The sequence below is a fragment of the Oryctolagus cuniculus genome, chromosome 14 (genome assembly GCF_051225735.1).
Source record: "Oryctolagus cuniculus isolate XC-2025 breed Fujian yellow rabbit chromosome 14, ASM5122573v1, whole genome shotgun sequence".
NCBI lineage: Eukaryota > Metazoa > Chordata > Mammalia > Lagomorpha > Leporidae > Oryctolagus > Oryctolagus cuniculus.
Window position 1 is genome coordinate 67,103,374 of NC_142880.1, and position 18,908 is coordinate 67,122,281.

The 18,908-nt window shown below is 39.1% G+C and overlaps 1 protein-coding gene across 2 annotated transcripts in view; it reads right to left on the reverse strand.

Moving 5' to 3' along the window:
• OXCT1 (3-oxoacid CoA-transferase 1) overlaps positions 1-18,908 on the reverse strand; it is a 183,964-nt gene that overhangs the window by 34,743 nt on the left and 130,313 nt on the right. The window lies entirely within an intron of this gene.

Consider the following 18,908-nt stretch of genomic DNA (forward strand, 5'->3'; position numbering starts at 1 on the left):
TTCAATAGTATCATTCTATTTTGACTCAGCTGTCCATTATCTCATTCATTATACACTTACCAACCACCTTCTATGCTCCACATACACTCAAAAATTCTCATTTTCTATTCTGTCTCCTAGTTACAGAGTTTTAGAAAAAGCAAATGCTTCCGGAGATGATGAAATAAATTCTTACTAAAGTATATTGAAGGGAAATGTCTTCTAACATTAAAATCTCCTTAAAGTTTATTTTTTTAACCAAAGTCTTCTTGCTTATTTGACAGTAAAGTCTTAAAGGGTTCTCACCTTCCTTCCCATAAATTCAGAGCTATAAGGAGATTAGGAAATATATCTTTTTTTTTTTTTTTTTTTTTTTTACAGGCAGGGTGGACAGTGAGAGAGACAGAGAGAAAGGTCTTCCTTTTGCCGTTGGTTCACCCTCCAATGGCCGCCGCGGCCAGCGCACCCCGCTGATCCGAAGGCAGGAGCCAGGTGCTTCTCCTGGTCTCCCATGGGGTGCAGGGCCCAAGCACTTGGGCCATCCTCCACTGCACTCCTGGGCCATAGCAGAGAGCTGGCCTGGAAGAGAGGCAACCGGGACAGAATCTGGTGCCCCGACCGGGACTAGAACCCGGTGTGCTAGCGCCGCAAGGCGGAGGATTAGCCTAGTGAGCCGCGGCGCCGGCTAGGAAATATATCTTTAACAGCAAGCTTTAAAACATGATCTTGTATTCCATGATTTCTGAGACATTTTAGAAGTCAATGCAATATAGCATGAACATTAATTAGACGAGTGGTTTAGGAAAGGAGCAAGTAGCCACGATGTCTTTGTGGTTTGGAGTCTAGCACTAGATGAAATAGGATGCAGATGGCAATAGTTGAGAGGTGGGGGGTGCAGGCCGTGAGGAGTGGAGAAAACAGAATGAGCCTGGTTTCAGAAGTGAAAGTTTATACAGAAGCAGAATATCCATGTGAAAATGAGCAATTTTAAACTTCTCTAAACAATGTCTGTCTTTAGTCAACTGCAACTGCAATCATTTGGGCACTACGTCACAGTATTTCTGCAGAGAAATTTGACCCCTTTATGATACAAAATACAAATAAGTCAGAGATGGAAACAATGAATGTCTATCATAAACTTCAATACTAAATTCTGAGATTTTTTAGGGCATCAAAAGACATTCAACAACTCCATTATAAAATATCTCAACCTGTAATGCTAAGAATATCCAGACAGCCTCAGCTTGCACACACACACACACACAACACACACACAGTCCTGGTGCAGACTCCACAGAGGTTAATGAACGTGTTAAACGTTCCTTGATTTAGAATATACCATATGCAAATCTTACCCCCTACAACATAGTGATTACATAGCTAAAAAATTATGACAGCCTGTAACAGGAAGCTTGTCTGATTTAGGTGAATCTGATGCAAAAATTTTAAATCACTGTAAGTTAAGAAATATTCATACAGCACCCACTAGACACAAAACATTGTGCTGGTAGGAATATGAAGCACTGTAAAACATGATAGAAAAACTACTTTCTTTGTGTTAAAATAAACATTCTTGCATGTCTCAATGTAAATGAAAAGCTTTCATCACTCAAAAAGGCTTCAAGTGGTTTTATGTCTTAGCTCCATACTGCTCATAATGCAAATTCCCAAGCACAATTTGATACTCAAATGCAGGTTTCCAAGCGTGACACATGCATAGGATTGGGTGCAGAACGCAGAAGATCTACTCTGTAAACCCACTATGAGGCAGGGACAAAACACCAAAAGTATGTTCATTTATATCTTCATTCAGTGAATTTACTGAGTGTTGAGTATAAACTTGGCACAATACTGAGTGCTGGTGTTAAGGATTATCAAAACATGGTTCTTTTCTTCAAAAAGCTTATTGTATGGGGAAGGAAAAATATGCATATATAATAAAATAACCAAATTTCTTTTTTCTACAAGAGGTATTCCCCATTTCTCCTTCATCATTCATCTCCTTCATCATAATATGACCACAATGGATCAACTTCTCCCTCCCTTCCTCTTTTGTTCCTCCAACTCCCCCATTCTCCTCTTCTCCTTCCCTCCCCCCTCCCTCTTCTTCTTCCTCTCTCCCTCCTCTTCCCCTTCTCCCTCTTCCTCTCTCTCTCCCTCTCCATTAGAAGTATCTGGATGAGCAAATGGATGAGTGAATTAAACTATATAGATATGTTCAAGCTCTAGAGGAACATTAAGGATGCAACAGCTAACTGTGCCTGGAGAAGCAAGAATAGAAGGAAGAGCCCTCCGGGGGATTTCCAGGTAGCTTGCCAGGTGGGGAGAGCAATACTGCAAAATGGAAGAGCAGCTGTCTCCTGAGAGAAATCTTTTGAGCAACTCAACAGGGAAACCTTCAAATACTTGTTTTTCCTACTCTTTTAGTATGTTCATTATATTGGAAAAAGAAAAGGTTTCTTCCATTTCAATTCCCAAAGGATTTCCAAACCACAGTCAATTACTAAAGGAAGACAAGTAGTTCTGTCCACAACAACAGACAAAAGCAGTGTTATACAGAGCACACTCTCTGATAAGAGTAGGAAATTCATCATCAGCCTTCATGCCCCCTTAGCAGGCATTCTTTAGGGATCTCACTGCTAGCATTGCCCGGCTCTCTATTGCAGTGAGAAGTAGTCATGTGCTTATGTTCCAGAACATGTTAGAAAGGAATATGATTGTGATTTCTCAAGCTCTGATCCATAAGAATCACATGCAACCCTTCATGCTCTTTCACTTTCTGTAATCTAGATGTCAACATCCAAGGTGACTTTAAAAGATAGCTGAGTTTCCTTCAGCCTGGGTCTTTAAATAACCACGTGTAGCAGAGCTCAGTTACTTGGATCTACATTGAACTATTCAATGTGAATGATAAACAAACATATAGTGTGTCATGCCACTTTTAATTGGAAGAATTGTGTATTGCAGCAGCTAGTGTGTCCAATGATTTGGAGTTCAATTGAGTGATATGGAAGGGAGATAATTCAACTGAGAGGAGATGGAAGTGTTGAGAACTAACCACTACAGCTGTAAAACAGAGAAGATACTGGGGCAAAAGGACACTATCCTGCTGCTCCTTGAGGTTGATGTAAATATTGTGCTAGGCACTGTAATACATATTCCTACCTAAATGTCCATCACCCACTCAACATTTTGCAGAAGTACAATATATTTGCTAAGCAAATGAATGAGAGAAGGAGCAGGGTCCTTTTAAAAAGATGAGAGAGCACTACAAGGTAAAGGAACAACTCAAACAGATACAGACATGACAACCATCTTTATCTTCCTCCCCCAAACTCAACATCCCATTCAACAGGCAAAACAAGAAGCTGATAAAATAGGGAGATTATGCAGCTATACCTTTAAATAAGACACAAGAGGGGTCGTGATACAGGGGAAAATGGGCCTATAATGGAAGAGAGCTTCTAGGCCAGGGTGACAAAAGTAAGGCTTTCTTTAAAAATCTCATCAGAAAATACATTTCTTGGATGGTGCAACTTTAGTTCTGAAATGTATTCTGTCTAACATAATGAAGAGATGATTGCTGGATGCGCATTTCACAGTCAGCTAATCTCTTTTGCAGTAAAGGATTGACCCTGAATCAAGTATGGGATGAATACTGCAATAAAATGAGAAACACTGCCTGCTCCATGAAGACACAATCATACAACTTTTCCAAAACAACACTGATTCAAGTATTACCCTCAACTCACAAATATGTATTCAAGTATTACCTTCAACCCACAAATATGTATTCCGGATTTATTGTAAACCAAGAACCAACATGAGTATTAGAAATATAAAGGTGAATACAATTATTCACTGTTTTCCTAGAAAATAGATTTAAATTAAAATCAGTGTTTTCAAAATATTCACCTGCTTTGATCCTATTTCCTAATACCAGAATTTTAAATAAAGGAAAAGAGAAACTCTTAAGGCAATAGCATTAAAAACCTCAACACATCAAAGTGCAAATATTATAATGCACAAGCAAAAAAAGAATCAGTAATTCATGTTCTAAACATGACCTTTGGTGATATTTTTAAGGATCTTACAAAAAGGTAAAATGAATACACTTGAACACTTCTGTGAAATGCTATTTAAAATAAAATATAAAACACACTGACAATCATTCTTGCCACCACCTTTATCTTTAGTACAAGGAGCAATGACTCATTTCCAGACATTTGTTACCTTTAAATAGTCTAGTCTTAAGTGAGAAACAATTTGTAATATATAGAAACAATATTAAGAGCATTGTCAAGTAACACTATGTGCCACAGTGGAAAATATGAATAGAAGTAAAAAGGGAAAAATAGCTGTGGGGTGATTTATTAATAAAACTAGGGCTTGTGGCTCTATATCAAACACCAGGACACTGAGTTCCCACCTTGATCCAAATATAAGCCTCTTTATTTCTGGCTTCCTCACTATTAAAAAAAAATGCTCTAAGAAAGAAAAGTTCCCCTAAACATGCTCCTAGCTAACCAGTAGGAGAGAAAGAAACTGAGAAGGATAACAATAACATTTGTTTAAACACAAAATAAACGTAACTCCTTTCTTTAGGGAGAATACAAGATTGACAACTTGCCTTAGTTTTGCAGTTGTAACAAAGCTACAGAAATACTTTTTTTCTTTTCTGTGTTACACACTTTGTTTCAAAACCAAAAAATAAAAGGTGATCTTCTTTCCAAAGATTAACCGTGTTTCCCAGCAGGGACATTGAATAAAAAAAGAAGCAGAGTTATCCATTGTAATATGGGCTGAAAAGAGGGGGACAGGCATGCTAAACATGCAGCACTGCAATCATCTCAACTTTTAATTTTAATAGACTCTCTTGTCCTTTCCTATTAGGGAACTCTCTCATTACTTATTCCCTGCCTCAGTTTCTCTTGAGCCCCTCTCTCTATGGCTCCTCTCTTCTTATTCCTCAGAGACTGAAATCTGGTGTCTGCCCCGATATGCCCGTGATGTGAGAACTATACCAAGTCAGATCTGTAACAGTTAATTGTAAGATATAGTGGGACCCTGAGAGTTCCTAAGATAGGTCCACTCCTGGACCCACCTACTGCATTTTGGCAGTGTAGTCCACCTGCTCTTCCAGGTGCTTTGACTCATGGGCTTCCATGATACAGTCTGTCCTGGTTCTTCCTGTTCTGGAGAGCAGGCTCCTTCTTAGCAACCTTTTCTCCAGATGTACTTTGTATGTTAGCCAAATGAAGCACTCTGTCATAGTAAGCTGCTGTTGTCTCCTCTTGTTCTCCTCTCGTGATAGGAACCACACTGTCTCTGACTCCTAGAACCCTATTTCCAGCTCTGGTCTTTCTTCTAAGTTTCAGACTTTAATATCCAATATCAGCCTTTAGCTGATTCCCAAAGTCCTTCTTTCTTATTCATGGGCTCATAATTTGGCTGCATTTTTTTTCAATCTTCTTGGATGTTAGGGTTGGGCACATGAATTATTTCTGGCCAGTGGAAAGTCCAGGGCTGGACCATAAAATCTACCAAGAACAATCTTCCATGTTCTTAATATTCTGAAAACTCCAAGTTAACAATGGTGTAGCCACAGGAAACAGGATGGAAGAAATTTTCCCTGGATTACTGTGTAGCATAGAACTGCCTGCCAACCAGGGGTGCTCATTTTGGTTCCGTGTGAATGAAAAATTAAAACTTCTATTATAGTATTTTAATTAATACATGCCTCAGCTCAGTATGAATCAAGCTAAATTAAGCATGTTTACCGAGGCAAATTTCATCTACCTGTTAATTTCCTACCAAAGTTAATGGACAAGCATTCTCCCCAGGATCCAAATCAGAAACCTTCTTGTTTCTTTCCTGTTCTTCAAAATTCACATCCAATCACCTGATCAATCATATCTAAGAACTCCAATTTTCCCACTATTTCTTATACTTGAACTTTCCTCATCCTAGCTAGGACCCTCACGATTTCTCCCTAGAGAGCAGTAATAACTGCCTTACTGGCTACTCATTGTCCCGTCTTGTCCCTCACAGATCTGTCCAACTCACAGCCACAAAAATAATTTCCATGTTAAGCAACTGATTATGTGATTCCTCTGCTTAAAACTTTCCAGCAGCTCTGCAGTGTTTCAGGGAAAAAAGTCCACGCACCTTATTCTGGCCTACAGGTTCAGGGAGAACTGGCCTCTAACCCATTGATTTTCTTACACCCCAATTCCAATTCCTATGCCAGGAATAGTGAATTGTATGTACCCAGCCTATAGCTTCACACGCTCTCCCAAGGTCCCACCCCCACCCTAATGAGTGAACTCCACATTCCCCTTTATGTAAGTGTGGAATCACAGTAACTTCTCCCAGGAAGTCTTCACAGACCTCTGCCCCAGCCCATCAACAAGATCAGAATAGGAACCTTTCTTGGATGTTTTCACATACCCTTGCATATCCCCATCTTAGAATTTACCGTATTACCTGCATTAAGATGAGGGCTGAGGGTCCACGGATAGGCAGTAGCAAGGCCTTACAAGTAGGTGTCACTGAAATTCTTCCTCATGAGAGGTGACCTGTTCCCTCTCTAGATATCTCCCCATCCAGCAACTTAAAACACAAGAGGGAGCATCTAAGACCCCACCCAGCTATGACTCCCATCTGTTCTGATCTATCACAGCTGTCTGTATCTTATCACTCTTGCCTAAGATCATCTGTTATGGATGCTCAGCATTGCCTTGCTCATAAAAGTATAAGCCCCTTATCTTTCATGCTTATATCCAACCCAGTACAATTACTGGAACAAAATAGAATTTTTTCAGTATGTGCTTTAAATAAACAGAATTTCAGGATGGGCATTTGGAGCAGTGGTTAAGGTGCAACTTGAGACACCATATCAGAGTCCCTGGATTCAAGTCCCGGCTCTGCTGCTGATTCTAGCTTCCTACTAATGCACACCCTGGTAAGCAGTAGGAGATGCCCCAAGTACTTGGGTCCCTGCCACTCATGGAGGAGGCCTGGATTGAGTTCTAAGCTCCTGGTTGCAGCCTGGCCCCTCCCTGCTTACCAAGGGCATTTGAGGAATCAACCAGTGGATTGAAGACTGCTTTCTTTGTCTGTCTCTCTCTCTGCCTTTCAAATAAATATATAAGCATTTTTAAAGCAGACATTTAAAGTATTCCTCTAACTTTCAAAATAAATAAAACAGAATTCTGTCTTAAAGTAAAAATTGTGCTTCTAAAAATATAAGATCAGAAAGAAAAATACACGAGTGAGTACTAATCAAAGGTTGGTACTTTACCTACAGAGAAAAGAATAGCAACACCAAAACAAACAAAATATAAACAGCCAGAAACCACAGTAGGTGATGGGGAATGGACAGAGGATGGGTATAACTGGTTCAGGTTGTGACTGTGTGCTGACTTTCTCCTATCCCTTGTCTACTTCTGGAATAACCACAAATGTCCACAGCAAAGACGAAGAGGAAACTTGGTTGAAAGAGGACAAAGAAGAAGGGTAACACAGCACGTGCTTTAGAAAGGCCATGATGATCAAGCATGTGACAGTGAGCCCTTTGTAGTCTGGCCACCTGGGTACCACCTGGGTACCACTCTCAGTTCACGGGTTCCTCCTGAGGCTGGGGTGGAAGAGGGTGCCTCACATCTCTGACTGTTGCCTCTAGCTCCTACACATTGGCCTCTGAATGCACTCCACATAAGACAGAGAGCTAGTCCTATAGCAGTGACAAAACAACATGTAAAATGAAAACTCCCCTTCAGGAAGTAGCTAAGCTAAACCTTAAAAACTTCCTTGACTGAAGCAGGAGGAGCCAGAGTGACATGGAGAATATGGAACTCTGACCCTAATAAGGACACTTCATTCCTTTATATCCTTATCCGTGCTGAATGCTAAATGTTATTTAATAAATATCTAAAGCACACTGAATTTCCCTGTTGTTTTTTCAAATAAGGCAGCAAATCATTTCTTTTTTTTTTTTTTTTTTTTTTTTTTATCTTTTATTTAATGAATATAAATTTCCAAAGTACGACTCATGGGTTACAATGGCTTCCCCTCCCATACCGTCCCTCCCACCCACAACCCTCCCCTTTCCCACTCCCTCTCCCCTTCCATTCACATCAAGATTCATTTTCGATTATCTTAATATACAGAAGATCAGCTTAGTATACCTTAAGTAAGTATTTCAACAGTTTGCTCCCACACAGAAACATAAAGTGAAAAATAATAGATGATTTTTTTTAAATGATGATGAAATCAGATCAGACCTATTGTCATGTTTAATCCCAGTGAGAGTCAAGTTGGGAATTGAAAATTTCTTTCTTTCTTTTTTTTTTTTTTCTTTTTTTTTTTTTTTTACAGAAGATCAGTTTAGTGTACATTAAGTAAAGATTTCAGTCGTTTGCACCCCCATAGAAACACAAAGTGAAATATACTGTTTGAGTACTCGTTATAGCATTAAGCCTCAGTGTACAGCATGTTAAGGACCGAGATCCTACATGAGGAGTAAGTGCACAGTGACTCCTGTTGTTGACTTTACCAATTGACACTCCTGTTTATGGCATCAGTAATCTCCCTATGCACCAGTTATGAGTTTCCAAGGCTATGGAAGCCCCCTGAGTTCTCCGACTCTTATCTTGTTTAGACACGGTCATAGTCAAAGTGGAGGTTCTCTCCTCCCTTCAGAGAAAGGCACCTCCCTCTTTGAAGACCTGTTCTTTCCACTGGGATCTCACTCACAGAGATCTTTTTGCCAGAGTGTCTTGGCTTTCCATGCCTGAAATACTCTCATGGGCTTTTCAGCCAGATCCGAGTGCCTTTAGGGCTGATTCTGAGGCCAGAGTGCTATTTAGGACATCCGCCATTCTATGAGTCTGCTGAGTATCTCACTTCCCATGTTGGATCACTCTCCCCTTTATTTATTCTATCGGTTGGTGTTAGCAGATACTAGACTTGTTTATGTGCTCCCTTTGACTCTTAGTCCTTTCATTATGATCAATTGTGAACTGAAATTGATCACTTGGAGTAGTGAGATGGCATTGGCACATGCCACCTTGATGGGATTGAGTTGGAATCCCCTGGTATGTTTCCAACTCTACCAAATGGGGCAAGTCAGCCCGAGCATGTCCCAAATTATAAATCTCTTCCCTCTCTTATTCCCACTCTTATGTTTAACAGGGATCACATTTCAGTTAATTTTCAACACTTAAGAATAACTGTGTGATAATTACAGAATTAAACCAGTCATATTAAATAGAACAGACAAAAAAAAATACTATGAGGGATAATGTATTAAGTTGTCCATTAGCAGTCAGAGCTATGCTGATCAAGTCACGATTTCTCATAGTGTCCATTTCACTTAAGGAGGTTTCCTTTTTGGTGTTGAGTCAGTTGTCACCGATCAGGGAGAACATATGGTATTTGTCCCTTTGGGACTGGCTTACTTCACTCAGCATGATGTGTTCCAGATTCCTCCATTTTGTTGCAAATGACTGGATTTCGTTGTTTCTTACTGCGGTATAGTACTCTAAAGAATACATATCCCATAATTTCTTTATCCAGTCTACCGTTGATGGGCATTTAGGTTGGTTCCAGGTCTTGGCTATTGTGAATTGTGCTGCAATAAACATTAGGGTGCAGACCGCTTTTTTGTTTGTCAATTTAAACTCCTTTGGGTAAATTCCAAGGAGTGGGATGGCTGGGTCGAATGGTAGGGTTATATTCAGGTTTCTGAGGAATCTCCAGACTGATTTCCATAGTGGCTTGACCAGTTTGCATTCCCACCAACAGTGGGTTAGTGTCCCTTTTTCCCCACATCCTCGCCAGCATCTGTTGTTGGTAGATTTCTGTATGTGAGCCATTCTAACAGGGGTGAGGTGAAACCTCATTGTGCTTTTGATTTGCATTTCCCTGATTGCTAGTGACCTTGAACATTTTTTCATGTGCCTGTTGGCCATTTGGATTTCCTCTTTTGAAAAATGTCTATTGAAGTCCTTGGCCCATCTCTTAAGTGGGTTGTTGGTTTTGTTTTTGTGGAGTTTCTTGATCTCTTTGTAGATTCTGGTTATTAACCCTTTATCTGTTGCATAGTTTGCAAATATTTTTTCCCATTCTGTCGGTTGTCTCTTCACTCTCCTGACTGTTTCTTTTGCAGTACAGAAACTTCTCAATTTGATGCAATCCCAATAGTTGATTTTGGCTTTGACTGTCTGTGCCTCCCGGGTCTTTTCCAGAAATTCTTTGCCTGTGCCAATATCTTGAAGGGTTTCTCCAATGTTCTCTAATAACTTAATGGTGTCAGGACGAAGATTTAGGTCTTTAATCCACGTTGAGTGGATTTTTGTGTAAGGTGTAAGGTAGGGGTCTTGCTTCATGATTCTGCACGTGGAAATCCAGTTTTCCCAGCACCATTTATTGAATAGACTGTCCTTACTCCAGGGATTGGTTTTAGATCCTTGATCAAATATAAGTTGGCTGTAGATGTTTGGGTTGATTTCTGGTGTTTCAATTCTGTTCCATTGGTCTATCCATCTGTTTCTGTACCAGTACCATGCTGTTTTGATTACAACTGCCCTGTAGTATGTCCTGAAGTCTGGTATTGTGATGCCTCCGGCTTTGTTTTTGTTGTACAAGATTGCTTTAGCTATTCGAGGTCTCTTGTGCCTCCATATGAATTTCAGCATCATTTTTTCTAGATCTGCGAAGAATGTCTTTGGTATCTTGATTGGGATTGCATTGAATCTATAAATTGCTTTTGGGAGAATGGACATTTTGATGATGTTGATTCTTCCAATCCATGAGCATGGAAGATTTTTCCATTTTTTGGTATCCTCTTCTATTTCTTTCTTTAAGGTTTTGTAATTTTCATCGTAGAGATCTTTAACGTCCTTGGTTAAGTTTATTCCAAGGTATTTGATTGTTTTTGTAGCTATTGTGAATGGGATTGACCTTAGCAGCTCTTTCTCAGTCATGGCATTGCTTGTGTATACAAAGGCTGTTGATTTTTGTGCATTGATTTTATATCCTGCCACTTTGCCAAACTCCTCTATGAGTTCCAATAGTCTCTTAGTAGAGTTCTTTGGATCCTCTAAGTACAGAATCATATCGTCTGCAAAGAGGGATAGTTTGACTTCTTCCTTCTTGATTTGTATTCCTTTGATTTCTTTTTCTTGTCTGATGGCTCTGGCTAAAACTTCCAGAACTATGTTAAATAGCAGTGGTGAGAGTGGGCATCCCTGCCTGGTGCCAGATTTCAGTGGAAATGCTTCCAACTTTTCCCCATTCAATAGGATGCTGGCTGTGGGTTTTTTATAAATTGCTTTGATTATATTGAGGAATGTTCCTTCTATACCCAATTTGCTTAGAGTTTTCATCATGAAAGGGTGTTGAATTTTATCAAATGCTTTCTCTGCATCAATTGAGATAATCATATGGTTTTTCTTCTGCAGTCTGTTAATGTGGTGAATCACATTGATTGATTTGCGAATGTTGAACCATCCCTGCATACCAGGGATGAATCCCACTTGGTCTGGGTGGATGATTTTCCTGATGTGTTGTTGTATTCTATTGGCCAGAATTTTATTGAGGATTTTTGCGTCTATGTTCATCAGGGATATTGGTCTGTAATTTTCTTTCAGTGCTGCATCTTTCTCTGGCTTAGGGATTAAGGTGATGCTGGCTTCATAGAAAGAATTTGGGAGGATTCCCTCTTTTTCGATTGTTCTGAATAGTTTGAGAAGAAATGGGATTAGTTCTTCTTTAAATGTCTGGTAGAATTCAGCGGTGAATCCATCTGGTCCTGGGCTTTTCTTTGTTGGGAGGGCCTTTATTACTGTTTCAATTTCTGTTTCAGTTATGGGTCTATTTAGGTTTTCGATGTCTTCATGGTTCAATTTAGGTAGGTTGCATGTGTCCAGGAATCTATCCATTTCTGATAGGTTTTCCTGTTTGCTGGCGTACAGGTCCTTGTAGTAATTTCTGATGATTCTTTTTATTTCTGTGGTGTCTGTTGTTACGTTTCCTTTTTCATCTCTGATTTTATTGATTTGGGTCTTTTCTCTTCTTTTTTTAGTTAGTTGGGCCAATGGGGTGTCAATTTTGTTTATTTTTTCAAAAAACCAGCTTCTCGCTTGGCTGATTTTTTGTAATGTTTTTTTGGATTCAATCCTATTAATTTCTTCTCTGGTTTTAATTATTTCTCTTCTCCTACTAGATTTGGGTTTGGTTTGCTGCAGTTTTTCTAGGTCCTTGAGGTGCGCTGAAAGCTCATTTATTTGGTACCTTTCCAATTTCTTGGTATAGGCACCTATTGCTATAAATTTGCCTCTCAATACTGCTTTTGCTGTATCCCATAAGTTTTGATATGTTGTGTTGTTGTCTTCATTTACTTCCAGAAAGTTTTTGATTTCTCTTTTGATTTCTTGAATGACCCAGCGTTCATTCAGGAGCATGTTGTTCAGTCTCCATGTGTTTGCATACTTTCTGGGGTTTCCTGAGTTGCTAATTTCCAGCTTCATCCCGCTGTGGTCTGAGAAGCTGCATGGTATGATTCTAATTCTTTTAAATTTGCTGAGACTTGCTTTATGGCCTAGTATGTGGTCAATCCTAGAGAAGGTTCCATGCGCTGCTGAGAAGAATGTGAAGTCTGTAGATGTAGGGTTGAAAGTTCTGTATATATCTGTTAGATCCATTTGGGCTATAGTGTCATTTAAATCTGCTGTTTCCTTGTTGATCTTCTGTCCGGATGATCTGTCTATTTCTGAGAGTGGAGTATTGAAGTCCCCCAGTACTATTGTATTGGAATCTAAATCTCCCTTTAAGTCCCTTAACATATCTTTTAAATAGACCGGTGCCCTGTAATTAGGTGCATATACATTTATAATAGTTACATCTTCCTGTTGAATTGAACCCTTAATCATTATATAGTGTCCCTCTTTGTCTCTCTTAACAGTTTTTGTATTAAAGTTTATTTTGTCTGATATTAATATGGCTACACCTGCTTTTTTTTGGTTTCTGTTGGCATGGAATATCTTTTTCCAACCTTTCACTTTCAGTCTGCATGCCTCTTTATTAGAGAGATGTGTTTCTTGTAGGCAACAAATAGTTGGGTTGTGTTCTGTGAGCCAGTCAGCTAAACGGTGTCTTTTAACTGAAGAATTCAGACCATTAATGTTCAATGTGACTATTGATACGTAGTGACTTTGCCCTGCCATTTTCCCGGAAATATTTTCTAGTATATGCTTTGAGCTTCCCATGCTCTTTTACTGGTAGGTGTTCTTCCTTTCCCTTCTTTCATATTGATGGCCGTGTTTCTGTGTTTCTGAGTGTAGCACATCTTTAAGTATCTTTTGCAGGGCCGGACGAGTGGCCACAAAGTCTTTCAATTTCTGTTTGCTATGAAAGGTCTTTATTTCACCTTCATTCACAAATGAGAGCTTGGCAGGATATAATATTCTGGGCTGGCAATTTTTCTCTCTTAGCACCTGTGCTATGTCTCGCCATTCCCTCCTAGCTTGTAGGGTTTCTGATGAGAAGTCAGCTGTGAGTCTGATTGGAGATCCTCTGAGAGTAATCTGACGTTTCTCTCTTGCACATTTTAGGATCTTTTCTTTATGTTTCACTGTGGTAAGTTTAATTACCACGTGTCGTGGTGAGGATCTCTTTTGGTCATGTTTATTGGGGGTTCTATGAGCTTCCTGTACTAGGATATCTCTGTCCTTCTCCAAACCTGGAAAGTTCTCTGCTAGTATCTCACTAAAAAGGCCTTCCAATCCTTTCTCTCTCTCCATGCCTTCAGGAACTCCTAGAACTCGAATGTTGGTTTTTTTGATAGTATCCTGTAGATTCCCAACAATATTTTTTAGGTTTCTAATTTCCTCTTCTTTTCTTTGGTTTGACTGTATGTTTTCCTGTGCTCTATCTTCTAAGTCCGATATTCTCTCTTCTGCTTCACCCATTCTGTTTTTAAGGCTTTCTAATGTGTTTGTCATTTGATCTATTGAGCTCTTCATTTCATTTTGATTTCTCTTCACTATAACACTTTCCTGTTCTACTAGTTTCTGAGTTTCATTTTGACTCTTCCTTAAAATTTCGTTTTCACGAGAGAGATTTTCAATCTTGTCCATTAAGGATTTCTGTAGTTCAAGGATTTGCTTTTGAAAACTTCTAAATGTTCTTATCATAAATTTTTTGAAATCCGTATCTTGCATTTCTTCTATCTCATCATCTTCATACTCTTGGCTTGGGGTGTTTTGCTTATTTGGAGGCATCATAGTGTCATCGTTGATCTTGCTCCCTCTATTTCTGTGTTTGTTACTCGGCATAGTTAATTCTTCTTGTGTCACTGTGCGTTTTTTTTTTCTTTTTTTTTTTTTTTTTTTATTTATACTGTGTCCGTGTTAAGTGGACTGCCTGCTGTTGGAGGAGCCTTGGAGGCTTGAGATGGGTGCGGCCTGAGAGCTCTGCCTGGTTCTTCCTGGTTAAGGGTGTGCAAAGGTGACACCCTCAGGTTATGCGTGGTAAATCTCTCTCTTTTTATTTATTTATTTATTTTATTTATTCAGGGGGTAAGTAACACCGCAGGGCATGGCTGTGCAGAATTGATGGTATTTAGCTTCCAGTCTTTGGCTCCTCTGGACTCCCACTGGGTTGCCTAGGCTACTGAATTGTAGTGACTCAGTTCCTTAGCTCTCCCCCATTGATATGTAAATCCAGAGCGCAGGCCTGCTCTTTGTCTCTTGGGAATTCTAGTCTTGCAGCCTTGTAACCTTTGCAAGGTTAGGGGGAAGAGAAACCCCGAAGCTTTTTTTTTTTCCTTCTTTCCGGTAGTGAGTTTGCTGCACTTTCCGGCCCCCCTCTAGATTCTGACCCCCGTTTCCCCACCAATGTCTCGGGTTATTGAGCTCACCTCCCCTTCCAGCGCCGATGTGTGGAGCGTCCCAAGTCTCCCCGCTGTTGTCTGTGTGGCATGCACTTCCCTTGGAGCACTGGGGCTTCTGCGGCTCCGTCCCGCAACTTGGCTTCCGTGCGGTGGGCGACCTTGTTCTCCCAGTAGGTCCTCCGATTCAAGATTCCCGTGCAATTTTTTCCTGGTTCTTTTTTCTGCGGCTACCGTAACTCCCCTTTTATTAAACTAAATTTTCCCGGACTATCGGTGCGCGCCCTCACTATTCCCAGCAAATCATTTCTACAATACCAAAGGAAAAGACCTAAGACACCTATTAGCCATTAATTAAACACCTACTTAGTATCCATGAAGTGTTCTGTGCTCTCCTCTTGGGCATAAAAAAACTCTCAGTTTTGAATAGCTCCCAGTTATTGAATGCCCTATTATGTCCCTGAGACTGAATAAAGTCCAAGAAAATACATTCTAAAATCCTAAAGCTGTCACTTCCAATCCCTTTCAAGGACTCACAAAGGGTAAAGTTCATTTCCCTTAGAAGGACAAGGAATAAATTCTATTACAATTATTTGCAATAGAACCACTAGTATATATCAACAAACATTTTATGATAAATATATTAGATTATTGGAAAATATTTGCATTTCCTAGTTACAGGGACAATATTTGAAAATGAAATTACTCTGTACAGAAACTGACAAGTTTGTTTTTCTTCATACTATGTGTTGAACTATTTACTTCATGTAGGGTTAACCTTACAATCATTAAGTAAACTGAAACTAGATCTTCATAAAAATGAAGATTGGGAATAGTAGGGGGAGGAGGGAGAAGGGTGGGAGCATTGGCGGGAGGGAGAGGTGGGTAGGAGGCATCACTATGTTACTAAATCTGTGTATATGAAATACAGGAAACTTGTATAACTTAAATAAAATAAAAAAAACTATATGTGCCAAACCATATCAAGCTTCTTTAAAACACTGTTTACTACAAGTGAACCTGAAGAAGCAAAAAGATCCTAGTAGAATAGCAACTCATTTTATTACCATGATCAGAATCTTCATTTGTTCATTTATTATAAGATAGTCTGGGCAAAGCACTTATGCAGGTTATAAAATGTCACAAATGTAATAAGTTTGATTCCTAAAGAAATCAATTAACTTCAAATAAGAAAAACGAGTTCTGCTCCTAGCTATTAAACACACTGATTTTCTCATTTCATAAAAATGTAAATAACATTCAAAAGGGTTTCCATAGTTCACTTCTTAAGCCTCCTCATGACAAGACAAGAAAAAGATTCCAATGCCTATAAAATTGATGTCATTATACAAAGGTCATTAAGTCCAAATCTGTATAGGGAACGAATAAGCACATACTAAGTGAATAGTTAGAACTATGAAACCACTGTGTTTTATTTTCCTAAGATAGCCTTGGCATGCGGTCAAGGTTTTGTTGTTGTTTTGCTTTTTTTTTTTTTTTTATAAATTAAGCAATTTGCATTGGTTAACTTCTTTATTACCAAGGTTGCACAGACTAATACTCTAATCTATATGCTGTATTAATAAAATGGAGAAGGAAAGAAAAACCTATGTTTCTCCTAGCTCTATCTGAAGCTGCATTTTCAGTCCTCAGAGACTATTCATAACACTGCACAGATGAAAACATCAAACCACCTGGCTGAGTTCACCTTGGTTTATCAGATCTTCTACAAAAAGCATTGCTGGGAAGAGCCTGAGCAAGTGTTTCAGGATAGATACAAGGGGATTTGTTTTCATTTAAAAGGATTAAGTATTCACTATAAATAAGTTATTTAATTGAGTCCATTAAACACAGATTAGCACTGGAGATTCTGTTTCTGTACATTATCCAGAAGCAGAGTTTGTATTCTATTTGAAAACCCAAGAATTTATTTCTTTCTTCTGCTGGATCACTACGAGAAAGGTATTGTAATCATATGAAATTGCCCACATATGACTGTGTATGACCTACAAGTAGCAATTTCATATGCTTGGTTCAGCCTAATTTTAATGGTAAAGGCTGAAAGATCACATTCAGTAGCACAAATTGGTTGAAAAGAACTTATGTTATTTTCAGAAGATCTCTGGGTAATTACCACAAAAATAACAGCTCCAATGCAAATGGTAAGGTAATCACTGTGTCTGCGTGTCCTAAAATATACCAGTCTCCTCAACAACTCATTCAGATGGAATATGAAATTATTGCCTATTTTTTGCAATCAGGAAGTAGCCATTCTCAGAAATTTTATTTCAAAGAGGGTGTAGGTTGGTTTGGGAAAAGGCATAGGTGTGGGAACCACAATGATGGGCAGACGCACACTTGATGCATCATCTCCTCCTGCTGTCTGCAAAGATCTAAAGAGCACAATTACAGAATTATTATAATTACACTGCCATCTCTGACAGCTGGATGGGATTTTTACAGAGAGACACAGTGACTAAAAGAACATTATTAAGGAGTACATTGAAATCATTACCAGTGTTTTTACCCACAGTAGAAAGAATCAAAAAATAGTGTAGAAGATAATTTAAAAGTTAAAAAAAAAATCCAAAACCATACACCCTTAGGCCAATTGAGAAACAGCACACTATGTATACCAAATGTCGGTGCCCTATTAAGCAAGTGCTAGAGCAGTGGGGAAACAGCATAAAACCATGGTGATGCTACACTAAATTAATAATAACTACTCTGTTTATTCTGAGATGTCCTCTGGTTCAGCTGATGACCCAGTCTAACGACTGCTAAGGACGCACTGGGAGTCCACAGCGGGGAACACTGCAGCAAACTGACAATCCCTCTGTGATTGATGGACAGACTTAGATTTTTTCTCCTGTGCAAGCTTAGGCCTGCAGAATGGGGGCGGGGTAAGTGTTTCTCCCATATGAAGTCAGATGTACGCTCTTGCTGAGAAAGCAAACCCCAAGTATAGGATGAGAAGAACCAGGGGTTTCTCAAGGTCCCTCATTCCACACACTGAGAGCCTAGGACCAAGAAGGGATCTGAGCACTAAGAGGGGAAAAACACATCCTTTTTGTGAGCCTGGCCCATCTCTGGGAGAAAAAGAAAATGCTAGAGTCCCTGTGCCAGCTCCCTAACATCACAGGCTGTGGGTAGTTTTGGGATTAAAAATACAGTTTATCCCTTGAAGACCCTGGAAATTAAAGTACCTACAAGAAGGCACAAATGGCTTCTCTTCAAACTGGGGAGAATTAGGTGGAAATAACTCTTTCCAAAAACCATAACAGGTTAAAAGAATCAATTTGGGTAATTTTTCCCAAAGCTAATATTTTCAAAAGATATATTACAAGGGAAATCGAAACAGTATTAATTTCTACCTTTTTATCTTTCCAAGTCAACTGTGCCAGAGCAATATCTTTGATAGCAAAAAAAAAAAAAAGTGTCTAAAAAGTGTCTTTAGAGAAAATGAATAGGTGAAGATCTTGGGGATATGGAAGTCAAAATACTGAAAATAGAATGAGAAAATTATTTTCATAGTGAAATACAAACGAAGTCCAGAAGAGGTAGAAATATATAGAGACTTGTAAATCTTAACTCGTTTCATGACAGACTGATGTTTAAAGTGCCTCGACTTCAGAAGTGACCCTTCAATTTTCTGATCTGATGGCTTTACCAATTTTATTCATAGTACCAGAGATGGGTGTCAAGTATGTGACAAAACAGTACTGAAAATCACTCTGTGATATCATTTTATATATGGGCCTAAATTGAGAGACATTTTAAATCTAGTACATTGTCAAGTGGAAAGCAGGAGCTATAGCAAGTGAGACAATTTTATTCCGTTTATTGCTATAATACCATATGGCAGATGTGACCTCCTAGAACTCAGTCTTGGAGAATATTGCAGGTGGGGTGTATTTGGTAAAAACTCACTATTTTTATCCATAAGAATGCCATTTTCTAGGCCTGGTATTTAAAAGAAAACATACTCTCTATAAATCACACCTGAGATACAGCTAACATGGTGAGATGCAGCTAT